This window comes from Palaemon carinicauda, chromosome 1 (assembly GCF_036898095.1).
Source record: "Palaemon carinicauda isolate YSFRI2023 chromosome 1, ASM3689809v2, whole genome shotgun sequence".
NCBI lineage: Eukaryota > Metazoa > Arthropoda > Malacostraca > Decapoda > Palaemonidae > Palaemon > Palaemon carinicauda.
The window spans coordinates 43,036,834-43,050,667 of record NC_090725.1 but is presented as its reverse complement, the minus strand read 5'-3'; the positions used below and the strand labels follow the sequence as shown (position 1 = coordinate 43,050,667).

At 33.0% G+C, this 13,834-nt stretch overlaps 1 long non-coding RNA gene across 1 annotated transcript; it reads right to left on the bottom strand.

Annotated features, from left to right (window-relative positions):
- Positions 1 to 1,066: 1,066 nt before the first annotated feature.
- Positions 1,067 to 11,647, bottom strand: LOC137647686 (uncharacterized). The gene is made up of 2 exons (XR_011045591.1): positions 11,171 to 11,647; positions 1,067 to 10,857 (listed from the first exon to the last, which is right to left on the bottom strand). It is a non-coding gene; the product is annotated as an uncharacterized lncRNA (long non-coding RNA).
- Between the last annotated feature and the right edge of the window lie 2,187 nt (positions 11,648 to 13,834).

Here is a 13,834-nt window from a genome sequence, read left to right as displayed (position 1 = left end):
AGACTACATTACTCTTTTCATTCAGTGATAAGACGGTTTTCATACAAACTTCAAATTAAATTTTTTTTTTTAGTAGAATTCTCAATCAAGTTGGTCACCTTAAGGTAATTTATTGTTTAATTACTCTGTATTGTTATAGCTTTTTTATACAATGATCATTTTAATGGATTATCCGAATCTGGCTATTTTACTCTCAAATTTACATATTACAATCTAATTTCATGCAACAGATGGATGATCGGTGTCGATAACCTTAGATGTCAGGATGCCAGAAAACTCTTGATCAATCAATCAATCAATCAGTCAACAGATGGATGAAATTTAGAAAGGATTTATTCCAATTATTGGGACTCAATTGTCACTCAGTGCTATACACAAGATGGTGTGAATCATAGAGTAGCAAATATGGAAATCATGAACATAAATATTTCAGTAAACTTTTATAAATCGGGAAGCTGCTCTTCCAGTACCTGGTGCGTGACATCGCACAAGATTTCAAGACTGACATTTGCTTCCAGTCCTCTGCTGTCATGGTCCTTCAGGAGGCCACTGAGGCTTACTTCATCGGTTTCTTTGTAGACACCAACTTGTGTGCCATTCATGCCAACAGGGTTACCATCATGCCCAAAGATATCCAGCTGGATCGCCGAATCCGTGGAAGAATATACCGAGTTATTTTAATTCCAGTAAGCTATGAAATGCTGGCTTTTGGGGTGAAGTCTGTTGTTTACAAAAACTTGTATTTAAGTGACAATAGAAAATCAATTATTTTATCACAGAAACTGGAACTGGGATTAGGAATGTAGTCCAAGTATCCAGTTTCAGTTTCCTTTAACCTGGCAATAGAAGTCTGAAGGGTGAGTGATGTTTATTTCTTTGTTAAGAGGTATCTTATTTTCCTTGGTTAGAAAACTACAGCAATTTAAAAATTCAAATTTGTGTTACGTCATTCTTGCATTTTCTGAGGAATGAGAGGCCAGAATAGAAGTTAAAAACCATAAACACATCTTTAAAACCATGAACATTAACTAAGAAACAGTTAGGGATAAATAAAGTACTAGATCCATCACATGAAATGGTATATTTAATCTTTATAAAAAATAATAAAATATAAATCCTCTAACATAGTCCCCATAATATTGTGTAGCTACTGTGCTGCCTTAGCGACCCATTCCGAACAGGTAAAACTTTTCACTGAGTATTATCCAGGATACAGTAGAACTGCAAATCCCAAAATGAAGATATGATACAAATAGTAACTATGTATATTAACAACACCATAAATATAAACTTATAAGCGACCAATATACTGTGCTTTTATGATCTTATTAGACAAATCTAGTTCATCATCGGTCTGGGATTTTTTTTTCTTTTTCTTTGGCTATTTCAGCCTTGAAATTCAAATGTGAAACAATTTGGACTTGTACATCAGAAACCCCTAAAATAAAATATATTTTCACATACAGTAAGGTAATTACTCAAAATTATATAACAAAATAATTATTCACATACTACAGCACAGAACCATGATATAATAAAAAAGCGATATGAAACAAGTCATTCTATAACATAATAGTATGCACATTCTAGAATACAATATATACTGAAATAGAGTCAGAGCCATTTGGTGTTCCAGATATACAACATACCAGTAGTCTTCACAAAATAAAAATTCTATGAAGAAATAATCTACACATAAAGCCATGAAACTCTTCAAGAATATACAGAAAATGACCTAAATCGGGGGAAATAACAAAAAAAAAAATATCTTTTCAGAATGCTCATATACATAAAACCTTTAGGCCGAAAGTAACTGTAATTACCATGTCACAACCAAATACCCTGTCAATAAAAAAAAATGAGACCCATCACCCAGAAACCAACTTTTATAACTTTTTTTGTGATGGGCACAAGAAGTTACCTTAATAAAACACACAATATTCTGTGAAGAAAATGGGGAGGAGGTTTAGAAAGAATTCCACTTGTACATGATACAATGTCACATATGGAATTAAAAAATCTTGAAAAATATCACTAAAACCTGATGTACGAAAGGAAACCGATATATACATTCATACTTCATTCCTTAACCATGCAATACCTTTATAATAACACACCATATTCAAGCACTGCTTTTAAGAGCAACCTCTTTTAACTCTTTTTATAACTACTGGAAGACGTGTTATGATATGCACGGGGTGTATCTTACTGATAAATACTGTTCTGCTACTACTCAGTATCAAAGGAAAAGCTCATGAATACTTCTTTCCTATTCCAGGCAGTTATATTAAACAATCAAGTGTGGAGAATGATAAACATCCTATGTAGAGTAAGGCCACAGGAAGTGACGGAAAGAAACTAAAATGAATGAAACCTGCAAAACTGAAGATATGCATAACTGGAACGGTTGTTATCTAGAAAAACTGAATCAATTTATTGATACAGAAGACACCAAAAGTCACGTAAGTTAAGTTAAATATCTCTTATATGTAACATATTTTGCCAGAGCAAGAACAGTTTTTGCCTTTGTGTCATTATTAGATGTAAAACAAAAAAATTAATAGATATAGGAACATTGATTAGTAGTATCTCCAATGAAAATAAAGAAAATTAGCAGTGGCAACATTGTTCAAAATGCTCAAATAAATGCCTTTATAGATAACCAAAAATACCTGGATCATGTTTTAGGAAATAAGAAAGCAATTTCCTTAAGTGTTTCCACTTTCTAGAATATTCCTTTGATTTGGCTCTAAATGATCTTTTCCAACCTATGACATCTACAAGCAAATGAAGCATTTTCTTCTGCTACTCATTCCCAAAGCAATTATGCAGCATCTTAAACTATTACTGCATGTTGACACTTTTTTCTGAATATTTTTTTAAGGATTTGCAAATAAACCTGAAGACATTCAACTTTCCAGCTTAGCTGGTATCATAAAAAATCAAATGTTGGACGCAAGGTTAACTTTGAAATAAAACATAAAGAATAAAGTTTGTTACATATTAAATGCAAGTGAAACTCTCATGTTACCTTTGTAAGGGTACAAAAATAAGATTCATCCTTTTTATGGCCAAAATAAAACTAGGATTCATTAAACTTCAAATCATTAGTTTTCACTATGCACAGCAATCAGCCTAATTGTTAGCATGTACGTTAGCCATATTCTTATCTGCATGACTGAGACACTTAGAACATGTAACTTTTAAATTAATTAAGGAAGGTGAAAGGTTTCCTAATTCCAGTCTGGACGTTAGGAAGAGTTACAAAGTTACTACTTCTTAAGGAATTACATCAGATATAAGATTTCTTTCTCCCCCTAATGTAAACTGGAATTACCATATTTCAATTTTCTGTTGTAACAAATTTTTCCTGAAAAGAAGGATATAAGATTTCTAGTTTCAAGCACAGCTTAATGTATTTGGATCTTCGACTTCTGGCTTATAGAAAGCAATTTAAAACTGAGCTAACCCAACTAAGAGTTGCCATGTACAGTGTGCCTAATTTGCCCTACTACAGACATAGCTACAGTAGAGGCTTATAATAGCATAAATCCAATCCCAGACGCAACAGTAATTTCTATCTGTTCAACAATTCTATTTTTGCTCTGTTGACTGGAAAATAGGAGGTTTAGATATGTGCTGTGAAGAGATGAATAACGTCAGAAAAGCAGCAGACATAAAGATCTAAACCTGATAAAGAGTTCAAGTAGAGTAAACAAGATAGAGTAGAGTGGAGAAAGCTCGTTTCACCACAACACCATACAAGGAGAAGCCATCTTAGAATTATGTACGATGACGATAATCAGTGATAAATCTTAGTCTACAAGTTTTGCCAAGTGGTTTTGTTGACACAGTAACAACAACTGCAGAATTACGCTGAACTGTACGATACAAGATTCTAATTTTACTACTACAACGAAGTTTCAGACTCATTAATTTAAACACTTCCCTTTTTCAAACACCGAATTAGATAACAATTATGTTCCCCTTTAACAATAAAAGCATCAAACAGCAAAATTATATACACAAGTGGATGGAAAATATTTCACTTCTATTTTCAACACATTGCACAGGATTTGGATTAAACATTGTCGTTTTTTGTTTGTAGAAATAAAATAGCTATACTTATCCTCCATAAAGACCAATTTATTCTTCAGAAAGAATTGCACTACAAGAGTAAGGTTAAGACTTAAAACTTTAAAATTTTTACGTATTTTTTTCTTTCAATTCCAAAATTTTCACGAAAGGCTTCATCATCAATACCTTGTAAATCTGTTTACCAATACTGCATCAGTATATGTTCAGTTTCAAAGAGAATACAAACCAACCATTAAAAATTAGATTCCTATCAAAGCAGAGCAATATCTATTTAGTATAAGATAGGTTTTATTTTAACTATAACCCCAGATTCTTCTATCAATAGTTTCACATGATGAAGTCCAATTTTTCAAGAACAGTTATGATAGCTATTACATCAGGTAACACTTATTTTAGATATGTAAATATTCACAACAGATTATTTCGTTTTGATTAAAGATCTTTTGTTAAAATTTCTACACAATACCTCAATTTTATAATGAATATAACCCTCACTACAAAAAGGTATAGAAAATCCCCCAAACAATATTATGGAAAGTCATTAATAATGTATGTGGTAATGCAAGTAACACTGTTTTAGTGTTCTTAATATCACTTATAATTAAAATGCCATGGATACCTTTACTAAATACTGAAAATCAAAGAAATCTATCAGTTCTTTGAATTTTTTTTAAAGAAATAACCATGCAGGACATCAGGACAATTAATAATCTATAACATTGTGTATATCAAGAATTCTATAAAATCATACTGGTAGTACTACACACGAGCTCCTACAATTCTAATACATATGTTGTTGATAAAAGGATGAAAATAAAGAGTATACGTTTCTAAAAAAAAAAATGGATTGAGAATATTTTGTGTAATATTCTAATCTTAGAATATTTTTTTTCGATAAGACTGGAACACAACTAACCCAGTTAAATGCACTCAAGTTTTCCATGTGAAAAAGAGACATACATTAAATGATTTGCAAATCACTTGTGTTGAAGAAATTTGGATTACAATAATTATTCTCAATATATTTTAAGAGTATAATACATTGCATATCTTTCAACATCTGAATCACTAACATTGAGAACGAAAAATGGGGATGAAAACATTTTGCGAACAGATGAGAAAGACTGCAGTACTTTAAACATGTAAACACTACGTGAAAGTAGCAGTTCTATTGAAAGTGGTCTTCATACCCTTATCATTACAGTTTAGATAATTACTGTATTCTTGATATCAGGTCTTCCATTTTGAAATTAGTTTTAACATAGGAATCATAAATCTTTTTTAAAAATGCAACCAGAGCCTATAGATTGTATACTATTGTACTGAGAGAGAGAGAGAGAGAGAGAGAGAGAGAGAGAGAGAGAGAGAGAGAGAGAGAGAGAGAGAGAGAGAGAGAGAGAGAGAGAGAGAGTATTTTTTGGAATGTCTACTTTAAATAAGGGTTTTATCTGTAATATACAGTATATCTGGTTTTGAAGTTAAATCTATTTGTTAATATTATGGAACATTTCTTACACTACAGCATCATAAATACCAAAACTCTTAATCTCAATATAATGCAAAGCCAACTCATAAATTAACATAGGTGGCACCTTGTATTTTGCTTTATTTTCATCTATAACTTATTGAAATTCATGATTATGCAAATATCTTAATAGAATTCTCATTTGGCAGTACTTTCCAAGAATTTGTATTTGCAAATGCACTGAACTATGCAAAACAAAAATACTGTTCAGCTTGCATTAATCTTTTACTTCATAGTGAGCATCACTGAACCTTAACATTACCAATCTTATTGAAAGCACTGTTTTTATTGCTATCTTAAATCTCACAACGAGATAAAACAAAAATTCTCAACAGACAATAGCGAAGTAACTAAAGAATGCTGATCAAAGTAAGATAAAACTAGAGAATAAATAGCATATACATCAAACAAAACACATTTTCAAGGTTCATCCTGAATAATTCTTACCTACACATTTCAATCATTTGATAATTACATACATATTTTATCTATGGTTTAAAAAGAACACCTGTTGCTCAAAATGTTTGTGTATTAATGTATATCCTTAGATTTTTGAAAGTTTAAGAAAAAAAAAAAGATGCATTACCTTATACACAAATGTTAATAACATTATCTTGCTATTTACTTTGATTCATAAATCACTAAAATTCGTATCTCTTTTATTTAGGCAGACTGCAGTTCACTTTACATGAATCAGGGACGAAAAGGTACTGTATTGTATATTGCAAACATTAAAATATAAAATATATTCAGAATTGCTGAGGTAACATAAAGGTTCACTTTCTACCTCATCGCATATTTCTATATTTTATTACATGGACGATACAACAATTAACAAGAAACTATTTATTTCAGGACACTGGCATAACAAAGAACACTTTCCAAACTGTCAACAGATTACAATAAAATCCCACATAATATCCACAATAGATATCAAAAAGTCTATCCAGACTGGAAAATCTAACGTAAATTTCATCTAAATATTTCATACATCTCAACAATTATTTCCCACTCTTTTGTGAAATGCCGTCCAAGTAACTTCCCGGCTTTGTCGACAAGTCCTCACATCAGTGCTGCCTCCAAGTTTGAATGGGTTGGTAAGCAATGAGACTAGATGATGGTGATAATATATGGGTTTTAGGCCTAAGGCCAAAGCACTGGGACTGATTAAGCCATAAAGCAATGAGGCTACAAGATTTACTTAAGATGAGCAACATTAGGAACTCTGTGTTACTGTACTTTTTTTTAAATTTGAATTTTCACAAGCTATATACCAATTATTGAACTTAAACCATGTTTCATCCAAAACAGTATTTAAATATAGTGTATAAATACCTTTGCTTCTAGCATAGCTCTATTATACAATATACTACTGTATATATGATAATGAAGTCCATTCTCCTATACAAAATAAAATATATTTAGATTTATTCTTCACTGCTCAAGTTAGGAAGACCTTTACGTTATCCATTGCTCATGGTGTGTTATAACTGATTTCTGTTGTGACATACTCAATCATTAACCTTACTTAGAAAGTCATAACGCTAATATGAAGCATCACAAATTTACTTTTATAAGATATTGAAATCCAGTCATACAGATGTTATACAATATCTTGTTTGATTGCGGTACTTCTTTCATAACAAGCCATAAATTGCTTAAGAGAACTGTCTATTCTACATTAGATATCTCTTTAGTACTTATGTATAATTTGCTAACTCCATACAAGGTTTGCTAAATTACACGTAAAAAAATCATTTGATCCTTTTCTTAAAATATAAAATTGTAATTTTCAAGAGCTAACCACATAATTCTATTTGATAAAGATACAATATTTGTTCAATTTTGAATGGTAAATATGCCTAAATGATGGTCAATAATGTAATACAATTTCAACTTCATTCTCCAACATGTATGAAAACCCTCCATAGTTAAATATTTCCAGTTATTCTTTTCCTCTCAATCTAAAACTCATCCTCTCCATGTTCAAAGGACTCTTTTAAACATCAAATACCCTGTATATATTCAAAATGGCAACTCGGATAGCAAAAGAATGAGTTGGAAGTCAGCACCACAGATAACACCAAAAATCTTCCTTAAATATTTGGCAGTCCCATTTCCTTGAAAACCAACATTCCCAGCACCCTTTAGATCTGCTTCAAGTTTCAACAAAGTGTAGCAGTACAATTCATTACCAGGATATGCCACTTTGAGCTTTTGCCCAGGCGGACATTAAAACATAAATGTTAAAAAGTATTTTTTTTCTCGAGTAAGCTCTTCCTTATACATCTATGATGGTTTACAGTATTATTAAAGGGTTTAAAAGTACATTGCATGATAGCCAAAGATTTTAGTATAACTTCAAATGGCAAAGAACCCTGGCTAATGCAAAGAAAAAAAAAATTCAGTTACTATACAAGGATTCTGTAAGGTACAATGAATTTATAAGGTACAATATTGGGTTGCACTGTGAAATTAGTTATGCAATACATATCATTTGCTAAATATACTGTATCTGTGACTTTCATTTATAAAAATACACACAAAACATCAAAACATTTTCAAATTACAATAGCCTAAAATAGGCATTAGTTTATACCTCTTATGAATTAACAAACACGTTTGATACCCAGAAGAGAAAGCACGCTAAATTCATGCTCAACTTATTCAGATATGGACAAAACATTGTACTCCTGAGATGTCTTTACTTTCTGATAAACTTTAGAATCAATCTCCTTTACAAGCTAAAAAATATAAAGATTACTTTTCAAGTAAATGTTATTTTCAAAGTTATGAATATTCTATCCTAATTTCCTCATTGTTTCCACAAGAAAAACTGTTTTGATTTATATTATCAGCACCTCCTAAACCAAAATCCATAGGCCAACAAAAAATAGAAAAGAAAAGAAAAATTTATGGGAAAGAGTTGCTAAAAAATATATTTTCAGATTTTACGAGGCTAACTCAGTACAGTTTGAAGGAAAGTTAACTAAAAACTCAACTGAAAGTATTTTTTTCTATAAGGATTAATTGCTATATAGTTGGGTTCAGCTCAATACCCACCACAAGATGCAAAAATTTTCCAGATTCAAAACAAATGGCAATAATTATTCTAATCTAAAACTATGATAAAACTGCAATATAGAAAGGTTGTCAAAGATCATAAACTTTTTCATGTTCTAAATATGTGAAAATGGTCAGCACTTTCCACTTTCCTAAAGCAAAGCAACTACTGTACTGGGAATGCAAAGGCACTTCATAGCTTTGATGGATGAAATTTTTTGTCAAAGTCAAGCATTAAGTGAAAGTTAGGCACCACAAGTCCCATTCTTTTATCTAATTCTAACCGAGCCCTGCCTATTCAATCAATCTTGAAGTATTTAGCATATTTTTTTTAGTACTAGCTATTTTAACATTACCTGTGCTATGCAAAACCTTAGGATAGATATAGACCTTTTCTATTTGCAAAGAGAAAAACCATCAAACATATCTAAAACTTCACCATTATCCTTTAAGAAGTACAAATGAAATCTGGTTTCTGAAGCCAAAGAACACACAAAAAAGACTGATCATGTAAAAATCCTTGATCCTATATAGCAAGCTAAAATTTAAAAATATTCACCTTCAATAAAATCAAGTAACTCCTTTAGTACTGATAAACTAAAAAAATACACTTGTCACAAAGCACACACTAACTTTTATGTAACCTTTGCCATGTAAAAGAAGTCAAGACGAAACCTGGAGTAAGAAGTCATTGAAAATGAGAGCTTCCAATTAAATATTTTCAACAATGGAGTTCTAGCTTCTCATTACCATCAAAGACTCTTACCAATCATCAAAATTGATCCAAACCTAGATTCTCTAAAGCCTAAAATGAGGAAACATAAATCCTACTCAATATACTAGCCAGACTTTTGAGACTGAGCCCCACTGTCATAATCCTATCAACCACTGTACAATCAATGATTTCTATTATTTCCTAATCATCCTTTCAATTTTTAGAGGAGTGAAATGTATGGGATTTGGATTACTTGGGCCTTTTGAGATTTCTTGATAAGCCAAGTAAAGGATTGAATTTGTTTATAACTATAATAATTTGATTTTAACTATTTTTCAGAGATCTTAATAAATTCAGACAAACTACAATAGACATATTTTAATGTCTGAAAAGCCTATAGGATGGCAATACACATGAGTGCAAGAAAATTGTTACTACTACCATTAACAGATGGTTGGCTTAAGCAGACCGTAGTGTTAAAAACGAGCCATATCTTTACAAAAGGCCTCCTTAATACAGAAGAAATCCATAGCCTGAAACATCTAAAACCTTTTTCTGACGAAAATCAATGAAATGGCCAAAACCTGTTATTAACCCTAAGGCACTTGCAACACCTAATTGTTAACACTAGTCATTATACTTCAATCTTTTTCACTGTTGATTCTGGCCTATTACATATGAATTACTAGCATACCCTTTTGAATAATTGGGTTAAAAAAAAATTATTCCTTCAGCACTGGTAAGTCATAGAACAAACTATCAATAGCAATACTATAACAAAAATACTAAAATGCTCCTGACCACGAAACTAATACTTTCAACAGGACTTCAAAAAATTCCGAGCTTACTATCCTTCAATCTACAAATAACCTTGTTAATACAACTCCAATATGGCAGGTGAACTGTACTCTAAATTCTGGAAAAAGATCTGGACATGTCCTTTAGCTTGATAAAGAGTTATCAATACCAAATTTTTATCAAACAATGAATTAACCTGAGGTGACCATCAGTAAAGGTATTACTAAATAAATACACAAAAAAAAGGAATCCTCTCCTAGGGACCTTAGGAAATTATGAACTAATACTAATCACACGATTATTTTTTAAAGATACAGCACATAAAAAAAAGTACATCCTTTACATTCAAAGCCATAAATTAGTACAGATTTAAAGCCTACAATAATATACCTTTGATAATATAAAGTGAGTATTATCCAAATACTAACAGAAAAGCAGGCTAGACACCATACTTTAAATAATAAAAACAAATATTTAGCACAAATAAATCCATCTGCTGTATTGTTAAACATATGCAGCAAAACGATTCCCCATAAAGAGTAATATTAAGAAAGGTACTACAGAAATCTACAATAAGGGTATAGTGAACAGCAGAAATTTTCATCTTCTTTTTTGAGGGCGGCTTTCAGCGATGGAATAATTTATCATGTGTGATGCCCTGTAAGCATAGGAAAGAATGTCTACCTAAAGCAATTCCATGAATTGGATTTTGGCAAGGTTCTTTTGTGCTCTCTCGATTGTGAATATAAATAATCATGTTTGTTATAACAAAAGAGCACAATTTACCTATTTAATACAGCAGGGATAACTGTTAACTTTCAAAATAAAAAACTGTTCTAAAAGTTTTTGTGCATAAATTGCCTTACCTGTCCCTGATAACCTGAATATTAAAGTTTCAATATTAATCAGAAAGTATTCCTATTTCATACAGATATTGCTAAACTTCAGTTTAAAGTTAGTAAACAACTCACAATTGTTGATGTCTTCAAAAGAAACACACACTGATGCATTGTTTTCATTTATACAGGTTGCAGTGTGCTATTGAGTACATGGTGCAGACTGAGTTAGTTGAATTCTCTTTATTCAGATCCCTATACAACTTTGAGCCAATAATCAGGTTACGCATATTACAATAATTTGCTCCAAAGTCGATGACTGCGTAAGAAGCTAAAGATTCACTGATTCCCTGTAAACAAATGAAAACATGTCAAAACATAAATCTACATTAGGATAAAGATGAAGCTATTATATTTCTTATTACCATTAAGTACTTCAAGCAGACTCCCTAATTAAAATTCTGAGCTCTCACATTTATCATTTAACTGGTTAATCTGTAACAATGATATTTAAACTGGCTTGTTTCGGTACCTATACATTTCCATAATATATGTTTCATTGCTCATGCTGACCTGCATACAGGGACTGTTCATCAAATATTTGTGGGTCAAACTAATGTGACTGATTTGAAGATAGGATTAAATTACTTCAACATGGTGTTCAATACTAAAAAAAAAATCTGTCATTTATTAAAAAATGTTATTTTCATTAGTAAAATAAATTTTTGAATATACTTACCCGATGATCATGTAGCTGTCAACTCTGTTGCCCGACAGAAATCTACGGTCGGGATACGCCAGCGATCGCTATACAGGTGGGGGTGTACACAACAGCGCCATCTGAGAGCAGGTACTCAAGTACTTCTTGTCAACAAGAACTCAATTTTCTCCTCGGTCCACTGGTTCTCTATGGGGAGGAAGGGCGGGTCCTTAAATTCATGATCATCGGGTAAGTATATTCAAAAATTTATTTTACTAATGAAAATAACATTTTTCAATATTAATCTTACCCGATGATCATGTAGCTGATTCACACCCAGGGTGGTGGGTGGAGACCAGCATACATGTTAACAAAGAAGCTAAGTATCCCGTATCTTATTTTAGCCGTTATTCAAAATAACAAACATAAAATAAATAAGTACCTGGTAAGGAAGTCGACTTGAACCATTACTCTGCCTTTTTAAGTACGTCTTCCTTACTGAGCCTAGCGATCCTCTTAGGATGCTGAGCGACTCCTAGGTGCTGAAGTATTAAGGGCTGCAACCCATACTAAAGGACCTCATCACAACCTCTAATCTAGGCGCTTCTCAAGAAAGAATTTGACCACCCGCCAAATCAACCAGGATGCGGAAGGCTTCTTAGCCTTCCGGACAACCCAGAAATATTTCAAGAGAAAGATTAAAAAGGTTCTGGAATTAGGGAATTGTAGTGGTGGAGCCCCCACCACTACTGCACTCGTTGCTACGAATGGTCCCAGAGTGTAGCAGTTCTCGTAAAGAGACTGGACATTCTTAAGATAAAAGACGCGAACACTGATTAGCTTTTCCAAAAGGTTGCGTCGAAAATATTTTGCAGAGATCTATTTTATTAAAAGGTCACGGAAGTTGTGATAGCTCTAACTTCGTGTGTCCTTACCTTCAGCCAAGCTTGGTCTTCCTCATTCAGAAGGGAATGAGCTTCTCGTATTAACAGTCTGAAAATAATAGGATAAAGAATTCTCTGACATAGGCAAAGATGAATTCTTAACTGAACACCATAAAGCTTCAGACGGGCCTCATAAAGGTTTTTAAAAAAGAACTTAAGAGCTCTACAGGACATAATACTCTTTCTAGTTCCTTTCCAACCATATCGATAAGTTTGGAATAACGAACGATATTGGTCAAGGCCGAGAAGGCAGCTCGTGTTTGGCTAGAAAACCAAGATGTAGAACATGTAGCCGTTTCGGATGAAAATCCGATGTTCTTGCTGAAGGCATGAATCTCACTGACTCTTTTAGCTGGTAAAGCATATCAGGAAAAGAGTCTTAAAGGTGAGATCTTTCAGGGAGGCTGATTGAAGTGGTTCGAACCTGTCTAACATAAGGAATCTTAGAACCACGTCTAAATTCCAACCAGGTGTAACCAAACGACGCTCCTTCGTGGTCTCAAAAGACTTAAGGAGGTCCTGTAGATCTTTATTGTTAAAAAGATCTAAGCCTCTGTGACGGAAGACTGATGCCAACAAGCTTCTGTAACCCTTGAAAGTGGGAGCTGAAAGAGATCGGTCTTTTCTCAGATATAAGAGGAAGTCAGCTATTTGAGTTACAGAGGTACTGGTCGAGGATACAGATACTGACTTGCACCAGTTTAGGAAGATTCCCCACTTCGATTGGTAGACTCTAAGGGTGGATGTTCTCCTTGCTCTAACAATCGCTCTGGTTGCCTCCTTCGAAAAACCTCTAGTTCTCGAGAGTCTTTCGATACTCTGAAGGCAGTGAGACGAAGAGCGTGGAGGCCTTGGAGTACCTTCTTACGCGTGGCAGACGTAGCAGGTCCACCCTTAGGGGAAGAGTTCTGGGAACGTCTACTAGCCATCGAAGTACCTCGGTAAGTTATTCTCTCGCGGGCCAGAGGGAAGCAACTAGTGTCAACTTTGTCCCAACGTGAGAGGCGAACTTCTGCAGTACCTTGTTGACAAACTAGAACGGAGGGAATGCATATAGATCTAGATGAGACTAATCTAGTAGAAAGGCATCTAAAAGAACCACTGCTGGGTCTGTTGAGAGCCTCTTGGACATCGAGGTTGCGAAGAGATCCATGG